Below are 9005 nucleotides of genomic sequence, written 5' to 3'. Positions count from 1 at the left end.
GCCGTGGCCGGCCCGGCGGGAGCGGGAGCCGAGGGGGCAGCGCAGGTGAGCACAGCGCCGAGCCGCGCTCCCGCCGCGGGCTGCGTGTGGCCGTGTGGGGCGGGGGCCGGGCGGGGCGGGGGCGCTTCTGGCGGGGCCGCACAGGTGATGGCGGAGGGGGCCGGGCTGTGGCGCGGCTGCAGCTGGGGATGACCGCGGCGAAGGCAGTGGCCCGCACCCGAGTAGTGAAAGTGTTCCCTTATTCCGGCCCGGGGAGGGACCCCCCCGTCGGGCAAACACGGACCCTGCGGGATGCCGCGTAGGTACAGGAGCCCGCGTCTACGTAGGGGTTCAGTTTCAGGTTTGGGGGTAAAAATGACGAGTCTTAACGTTCTTGTTCCAACTTTTAAGGCCGCGTCTGATGAGAAATGGAAATCTGGCTCAAAGTCATCCTTCCTGTTGTTGACATCACCTGAAAACTCCGCTGGAAATATTTCCACTAGTTTGCTGCAAACATCAGCCTCCCCTGAGATCTCAACACCTTGTGAGTAAACACTGGCTGCTGGTAGAGCTCTGATYGTGGAAATCCATGGCTACGGCATGAAATTGTTCTGCAGTGTTCTTTTTATTGCAAGCATTAATAAAGGGCTTATCGTGCCCTGGGGTATTGTGTGCATTACAGAACAGGCTGTAGACAGTGCTCTGTTTTTTTAAAAAGGCATAACCAATATCTTCATATTTATCTAATTATGTGTAAAGTGATTGTTTGGGTTTCTGCTTGGTATTTCTGCAATGCACATGGCCAAAAGGACGTGTTGTCTGCTATTGAATACCTTTTGTTCACAGCRAAAACATTGAGAGGCTTGGAAAGTAGCTTGTTGGTAGGTGGATCAGCGAATCTTTTCCCCCATAGACTTTCAATGAACTAGAATGTCCTATGAGTGTTCAAGGAGTAATTGGGAAGATCAGTAAGTCCACCTCTGTTCAAAGAGAAAAACGTAACCATGTCTAAACTCTTAGGCAGTATTGGCTAGGCGTGGATCAGATYCCCTGGTTGGACTGTTTGAGTCCATGGCTTATTCTGAGGAGGATGTTATTTACTGTGTTTCAAGGTGATATGTTGGGCTGCACAGCTAGTTTTATAACAACGTATTTTGGCACACTCAAGTTCCAAGTATTGTGTAATCTTCATTCTCTAGATAGTTGGAAAACAAAGTGTTTCTGGAGATGTGTGATTACATGTAAGATCTGCAGTTGCACTGCAGACCARAAGACAGGATGTAGTGACTCTCATTCAGAATTTCATAATAAATTATGAGCAGAAAATATTAGTTAAATAAACTGCGTGTAGCAAAACCTACAGTTGGGTGGCTACATAAAGTATTTAGATGCCTGGTATGTAGATGATGTGTGCCTGTCTGCCTGTGAGGACCTATTAGTCTGCAAGGGTAAATGGGAGTTATGTAGCAGCAGTAGTAATGCCACTGCTTTTCTCCCTGTTTTGTTGGTTTTTTTTTTTTTTTTTTTTATTTTTATTTTTATTTTTTTTGTTTGAAAATAAACTAATAAAATTTAAAAGGGACTTTGTGATAGTGTTCAGTTGGAAAGTTTTCACTTTCCCCTGCTCCTTAATGTTTACCCAGACAGTACTACCAATCTCTTACAGGAGACTGGCTTTGAACACTAGAAATTAAATAGCCAGTAAATGATTGGTAAAAATAAAGTGATAACCTCCTGATCATGCAGTTGATTTCCTTCAAGGTTTATTATTGGAGCTCTTTTCAGTTTTGGGAAAGAGAAATTATGAGAAGTTGCCTGCACTAGTGGGGCTCCCCTTTTGGCTGATATAACGTAGTTGCAGCACCAGTCACAGGTGGCACGTTCTGGAGTTCAGATTATCAAACTTACGATGTTCTTGGACAAGATGAGATGAATGATACCTTAATAAATCAGGTGCTTGTAGGGTGTGGTAATGAGCAATTGAGCCTCAAGCTGCGTTTCTCCATGTGTCTTCAGCTTCACCTCTGTCTGACTTTGCCAGTGAGTCATTTTGTGATAAAAAAAAAAAAAAAAAAAGCTTACTGCCCCTTATTCGCTAAATCTATGTTACAGGCTGAACAATGCTTCTTGGTTTGGATAGGCAGTGAACCAATGAACATTTGTAAAGCACTTTCAGGTTCTTAAATTAATTATACTATCTGACAGCTATATTTATTCTCATTAGTTTCAGATGTGCAATTCCTCTTTTTCCCTCAACAGTTAGGACTTTGGATGAACTTTCAGAGAACTCACAGTTGTATCTTTTTTTAGAGATACATCAGTACAGCATGTTCCTAGTGGAAGTATTTTATTTAAAACTACAAATGAGGTGCCATATTTTATTGGCAAGATTGACCTAAGGAGATACTTGTCAAAGGCATAAATTAATTGTAATTGCTTTGGGCAAATAAAAATTAGAAATAATTATTTTTAGTTCCTTTTGTTTATGCAGGAATGAAATATGTGACTTCCTCAAAAATGATCCAGCCGAAAATAGAAGGTGTAGAGCTGCACATTGGAAAGACCTTGTTTCATAGCAGCAATCTTCTTTCCTGCCTCCTGTCTAGCGATTTTGACCCTAAAAAATTCCAGAATAGTTTCTGAAATACAATACTAGCAAATACTCTTGCATACCATTGCTATCTTGGGAACCCATTAGGAAGAGGTTAGTTACTTCTCACTTGACTATTCCAGTCCCTGTTAGTAGGTTAYAGTTCCTTGACAGCAATTGTGAGAAAAGTGAAATCCTGAAATACCCCACTGCTGTCTTGCTGTGACCTGTCTCTGAATTATGTGTACTGGTCTCTTTCTAAACTTTTTCCATTCCTTTTGTCTGTATTTGATTGATCTCATGCTGCCATTCATGAAGACTGTTGGATTTGTGAAGGCAGGTGTTCCAAAGTTAGAAAGAGTCAGAATAAATGTGTGGAGTCCTTGCTTATTTGTTGGATAGCTTTCAAACGCATGCGTGTTGGGATGTTTCCTGTGACTGGGATGTTCTCTGCATATTGCTTYCTTTGACAGGTTGTATGTGACACAGTGATGCTTTGTATTTAAAGTGGTGCTGGTTTGGCCAGGCAAGTTTTTTTTGTGTTTTCTGGAAAACGCTGAGATTCAGTTAAAGATGTTCAGGTCTTTAGAGTTTAGCAGGAAGGATRCTGTTGGTGGGCAGTAGTTTGATACCAGGGTCAAGAATGCTATGAAGAAAAACAATGATGAAATGAGTTTCAATTTAGAACTYATTTTTTGAGAGGTGCGTGATAAATGAAGCATTAAGGCTGTGCAGGAGGTTAAAAGCAATCTAGCTTATTACCACTAATAGTTAGTTTGGTATATTGAAAGAGGAGGATATTGTGTTGTGATAAATGAATCCCCCTTGTATGGCCTGTTGAATACARTACAACAGCTTGAATTCTTGCATTATCCAGTTGTGGAGGGGYTGTCTTGGTAGTCTCAGTAATGTACTTCTGATGCAATATCAAATGTATATCATGCTCATGATATGATGCAAGACTGTAGATTGCTGGCTTGCTCTTGCAAGACTGTTTTACTTTTGATCCTTTGTCAGTGATTCTGTCATGTGTGACATGAAATTAAAGGTCTTAGAATGAACAGGAAGTCTCTCTCTTCCAGCCAGCACTCATGTCTTGCTGCCTGCTCCTCCATGTGTCTTTTCCTTCCACTCCTCACACCCACTGCTGGTTCTCCAAACCCTAAGCGCATCTCAACCAAGCCACAGCCATGGGGGTAATCTGGCTGTGAATAGGGATAGGATTTGGGCACACCTGTGGGAAGTGGTGGATGGAAGTATCTGGTGTGGATGCTAGCCAGATGGAGCATACTGGGGCTATGGGATAGCTGGGGTGTGATGTGCTGAGCATACGTRCCCTGGTGGGATTGCTGTAATCCTGAAGAAAATACTATATATTCCCATGCCAAAAGAGCCTAGGCTTTTTTATCTTAGGTTGTAATCAAAGGCATATTAGGAATATTCTTCAAATCATGAAATCATACCTCCTTCAAATCCTGGATTTAAATAAGCTTCTTTTAACAGCCTATCCCTTACTTTCCCTTTCTCTCTCATGATTTACCACCTTCCCCACTTAAGCACTTTCGTGAAGTGAGCCACTGAAGATACAGGTTTTGTGTGCATGTCTTGGCATGCTGTTGGAAAAAAGCATTTTCATTTTCATTATGGAAAATTCATTTGGATTTGATGGAAATTAGTTCCTTAAGGGTGTGCATCCTCAGTGTCTCTGCATTGCAGCAAGTTAATTTCCTTTTCCAGTTTGAGATGCCAATTGCTTTAAGACATCTTAGGAAGACCTGTTGCTAATCTGTTTATACTGTGCCAATGCACTTTTGAGTCAAAATGCCCTAAATTGTCTTGGATGGGTCAGTCATTGAGGAAAAGTGCCAGCTTTATAAAATAAAATAGCACCATGAAGGTATGGTAGTTATATATGAGCTTAATATTTGAGTAGCTTTTCAACAGTGATCACAGTGAATAATTTTAGGGATGTTTTACTTTTATTCAGAGTTTATTCTCTTTGTATGCAACAGATGCAGAAATTGCAGCTGGCTCAGAGTCTTGGGCAGGATATGATCTTTTCACTGTATCACTACTGTCTCATGTAATTGCACTTATAACTGCCAGGCAGATCTGTTGCTTAACTCACTTTGTTAGTATTTTGTAAAGCTTACATATGAGTAATTTTCTTTCATTTAATGTCTGAGCACTTTTGGGATTAGACTGTGTCTGGCTGAAGTCTTTTGAGAGGATTTAGGGATGGCGGAAAGGGCGGTGTCTTTCTTCTGGCTGCGGAATTATCTGCCTGACATCTACAGTCTTTCATTGACATTATRGTTCTGGTTTAAATCCAGGTTTTGAAAGTACAGCACTTTCTTATCAGTTAGTTTTTTCCAAACTTTGCAGCAGCTCCTGAATTCTTGCAGATTCTCCTGATTTTTTTTTCCCCGGCTTCTGTGTAAAATCAGGCCATGCTCTTTCCATGTGCTTTTTTTTTAATGTTTATGGTGGTTTTTAATGGTTATTTTTAAGCTTATGGTCTAAGTCTGTTGATATGAATGGCAGTCTCAGGTGTGGAGCGAGCTTAAATATACATTTGAAGCATAGAATTTTATTAATGAGCAATCAGCTACCACATTGGATTCTGTTCTTTCCCTYTAAGATTACACTTAATCAGTTTGGAGAAGCCAGGGTTTAAGAAATCCTGACCTGGCATGCACTGGGTGAGACTGTCATCATTTCACTTTCTCTGGTGTCTCGACAGGCAAGGTGGAGGTGCCTCTGCAGGTGAGCTGCTTCATTACCAGCATGCCTGAAAAAGCAGAACTGGGTTTGGGGATGAATGAAAACAGCTCAGTCAAGAGAGGGTGTTGATGTTAGCTGACTTAGTTGCAGCTGGGCTCAAAATAAACACAATCAAATTTAATTTATTTAAATTCTAGTAATGTAAAGAGTTTTCAGTAACTTACCAAGTGACATAGTTGCTTTTGACATAGTTGGAAAAACAAAGTGCCAAACATTAACAGCTTCTATGAGTGACCCTCTTCCTTATTCAAGCCAYATTTCAGTTGAAGGCGGGTAGGGATGGACATCTCTCACTGATTAGGACAGGACTGTTTGTCTGAGGAGATTTCTTTCAGTTCTTCCTGTGGCCAGCAACTGAGGAAGTCCCATGYAGGTATGATGAGCCTGGTTTGGAGGTGTGAAGGAGTCATTTCATGGTCAGCCTGGCTAATTCTCATCTCTAAGTTGGCTACATTTCGTTTGCAGGGAAAGATGGCATATATTCTCTTTAATGCCCTTCATTCTTGTAGAGCATGCATATCTGTGACTCTCTGAAGCTGAGGAGGAAACATGAGTAAATGGGAAACAGGCTGAGAAAATCACAGAAGAAAGACCATGAAAAACACAGCTTGAAAGTTGCTTTGTGATAAGAAGGGCTATTTCTTCCCACTTGTTTTGAGCCTGAAATATGGTGGTTTAACTTGATGACTTCTAGTATTTCWCCAACCTGATTTTCTTCTGTCTAATTATGTCCTGCCTTATGTTCTCCTTCCTTGAGATTTTGTTAGTTTCACTAAACCTTTTCCAAGAAGAGAAGGCCAGACTTACAACTTCTGAGATGCAATTCAGGTTCTTAAATGATTGAATAAAGGTGAGTTTGGATGTATTCTCTGCAGCAGTAATTTTTTAGCACTCTTCCTGCTTTTTAACTGTGCTGATGCTTTTGTAATAACAGTCTACTGTAAATCCAGGCTTTCATTCCTGAATCATCCCAAGCCCATCATTATGCATATGAAGTTAAGGTGTTTTTTTCCACCACAAATACCAGACTGTGTTTAAATGATATTGAAATCTACCAGCCATTTTAAGAGTTGTAATCTTTCCCTCTCCCCTTGTGATTCATTAGTGGGTATAATGAGCACAATATATGCTTAATGCAGATGGCCCTGGGCTGCAGGGTTATTGTCCTTCTCCTGGGAAGACTGACCTTGTACTGTTTATTTCCTGTCTAACTAGTTCTCTATACAGGTGAGGACTTTTCCTGTTATCCCATGACAGCCTAGTTTTTATAATACTGGTRTTTTTGTCTGGGTTTTCAGCCTTCCTTCCTTTGAAGGGAATCTTTGGGGATTGGACATTGAGGAATAACTTCACATCAGTGAAACTATGCTAAGAGGTTAAATGTATGCTCACCACAAATGTGAAGTAGCTTAATTTAAACATCTGTCTTGTGTCCAAACAATCAACATTCAGCTCTTAACTAATCTACATTGCAATCACATCCCAGCTTGTGTCATAAAATTTTAAGTTTCAGTATTCTGTTTGGGATTTAGTTTTGGTCTAAGAGTGCCCTGGGTATATTATAGTCGCTCAATTCTGCTTACTTGTCAGACTAGGTTGACTACTTCTGTATTTAGGTCTGCCTTACTTATTCACCCTTTCTCAATAAGAATTTTACACTTTGTTTACCTGGAGGCCAGATGGGACCCAATGTGAAAGTGAATTCCAGAATTAAAAGAGTGCTTACACTTTTTTATGAATGTTTGCACTAAGTAGCATGCCATATCAATRAATGACAGGAGAATTTGTAGGTATAAGCTCTGGTTCTTGGCAGAGTCTCTTAACTAAAAAAAAAAAAAAGAAATTATTCCCAGATTCATAGTCTCCACACAGGAGTAATTTAGGTACCAAGAAAAAAAAAACCAAACAAAAAAACACCCAGTTTTTTTCTGCCTTCCTTCTGTTCCCCTTATTTCTGCCCACCAAYACGATTGAGAAATTTTAAACCAAACTTCTGGGTTTCATATACTATCAAAGGATTTAGTCTTTCATGTCTCTAACTGCAGACATGCAAATGAGGAGGATGTTGCTGCTTTATTTACTAGAACTGCACCAGGTTGTTCTTCTTTTTGTTTGTAATCCCCAAAATGGAACACTTGGCATGGAAGCTAGAAACAGATTTTATTCAAAATCAAGCATACAGAATTTGGATGCACATATTTTCATCTTTTAAGAATAATTTTTTTGAAATGTTGCATTAGTATGAATTTGCTTACATATCGTGTGGGTTTGTACATGCAGCAAGTGACTGCATATACTTACAAGAGCTGAGCTGGTTTTGGTAACAGGCACATCAAGAAAACAGGTAAGGGTGCATTTAGAGGAATTGAGCAAAGCACTTAAAAAAACAAACCAACATTTTTAAGGTTGATTTGTTCTCACAATTTGAAATGAAGACTCTCTCCTTGACTAGGCTGAAACAAGTGTTGAGCTACTCAGGAGGCTGTGGTGTAAAGCTAGTTTTGTCTGGGACCCATTCTCAGTCTTTCCCAGTCATGGAATAAAGAATGTCAGTGAAAYTGAGAACTTGCTCTGTGTTTCAGTCCTGTGTAACTCTCATGAAACACACAGATACTCTGCCTTAGTGGAAAAAGCACTAAATGCACTTTTCAAGTAAGTTAAGCCAGGGACGGTTATTAGAGGAGAATGACACKACAATGGAATTTCTCAGCACAGTAAATATGTGCTACAGTGTTTCACACTAAGATGAAAGATTTTTCTATCCTTCTAGGAGCTGTATACTTGTCAWCTTCCCCAAAATCAAAAGATTTTGAAAAGCATTAACTATATAGGCAATATCTTCGTTTGATCATTATTAATAAAGTAACATTCTAAATTTTAATATAGCAGCATGCATCTGTTGTCTGTCCTTTTTACTTGTAAAAAGCAAACTGACCTTCAGCTTATCAGTTGTTGTGACTCAAATTTTGAGTATGAGTATCCACCCTTCTGCTAACAAAAAAAGTTTCTCATGGTTTGTATATGCTAAGCTTAACTCAAAATCTATATGGCCTTTCAAGAAAAACAGAATCAAGGCAAAAGTGTCTGTAATGCAAAAGTTRGCAGATTTTACCAAGTACCATTTAAAAATCACTTCCTTTATGCTCTATAAGTGTGATTTTCAAGTCTTGCTTAATTAAGGATCTATAATAAAGTGATACTAAAATAAAGACTCTTAAAAATTTTCYATGATTTATACTCAAATAAACTGAATTTTATGTTGTATTTTGTATCAGTAATACTGGATCAAAACCTGATTTCCCTGCTTCTGTGGCTGATCTCATTCAATTCAATGACTGTTTATGTGAACAAGACCCAAAGAATGTGGCTTTGTATGAAAAATATCCTCCCAGAGGGAGTTGTAGTAGGCTCACACTTAATATAAAGGGAAAAAAACAAAACAAAAAAAAGAAGTGAATGTTTATGTTTCCTTGTCTTGTTGTACAATGATTTTCAGTGAAGTTTCACATTCCGTGAAATTAAATCTGTAGYCAAGATGATATGATATTGGACAATTTTTATATTTCAGCAGGCAGGTCTGTGCTGTCGAAACAATAGGCTGAGTGTTTTAAGGTGCAGATAGCCTGACTAAAATAACATGTTGCAAAAGAAG

The 9005-nt window shown here is 39.4% G+C and overlaps 1 long non-coding RNA gene across 3 annotated transcripts in view; it reads left to right on the top strand.

Moving 5' to 3' along the window:
* The window catches only part of LOC130584601 (uncharacterized), a 64513-nt gene continuing 55508 nt past the window's right edge, over window positions 1-9005 (top strand). The window contains exons 1-2 of one of the 3 annotated variants that reach the window (XR_008966517.1): window positions 1-45; window positions 391-523. This is a non-coding gene — a long non-coding RNA (uncharacterized LOC130584601). Of the gene's footprint in view, window positions 46-140; window positions 303-390; window positions 524-9005 lie in introns of those variants that run through there. The other 2 variants (XR_008966518.1, XR_008966516.1) reach the window with 2 other exon arrangements.

Source organism: Malurus melanocephalus, unplaced genomic scaffold, assembly GCF_030028575.1.
Source record: "Malurus melanocephalus ecotype Western Australia unplaced genomic scaffold, MMel_1.1 scaffold_732, whole genome shotgun sequence".
Taxonomy (NCBI): Eukaryota; Metazoa; Chordata; class Aves; order Passeriformes; family Maluridae; genus Malurus; species Malurus melanocephalus.
This window is presented reverse-complemented; position numbering and strand designations above follow the sequence as displayed.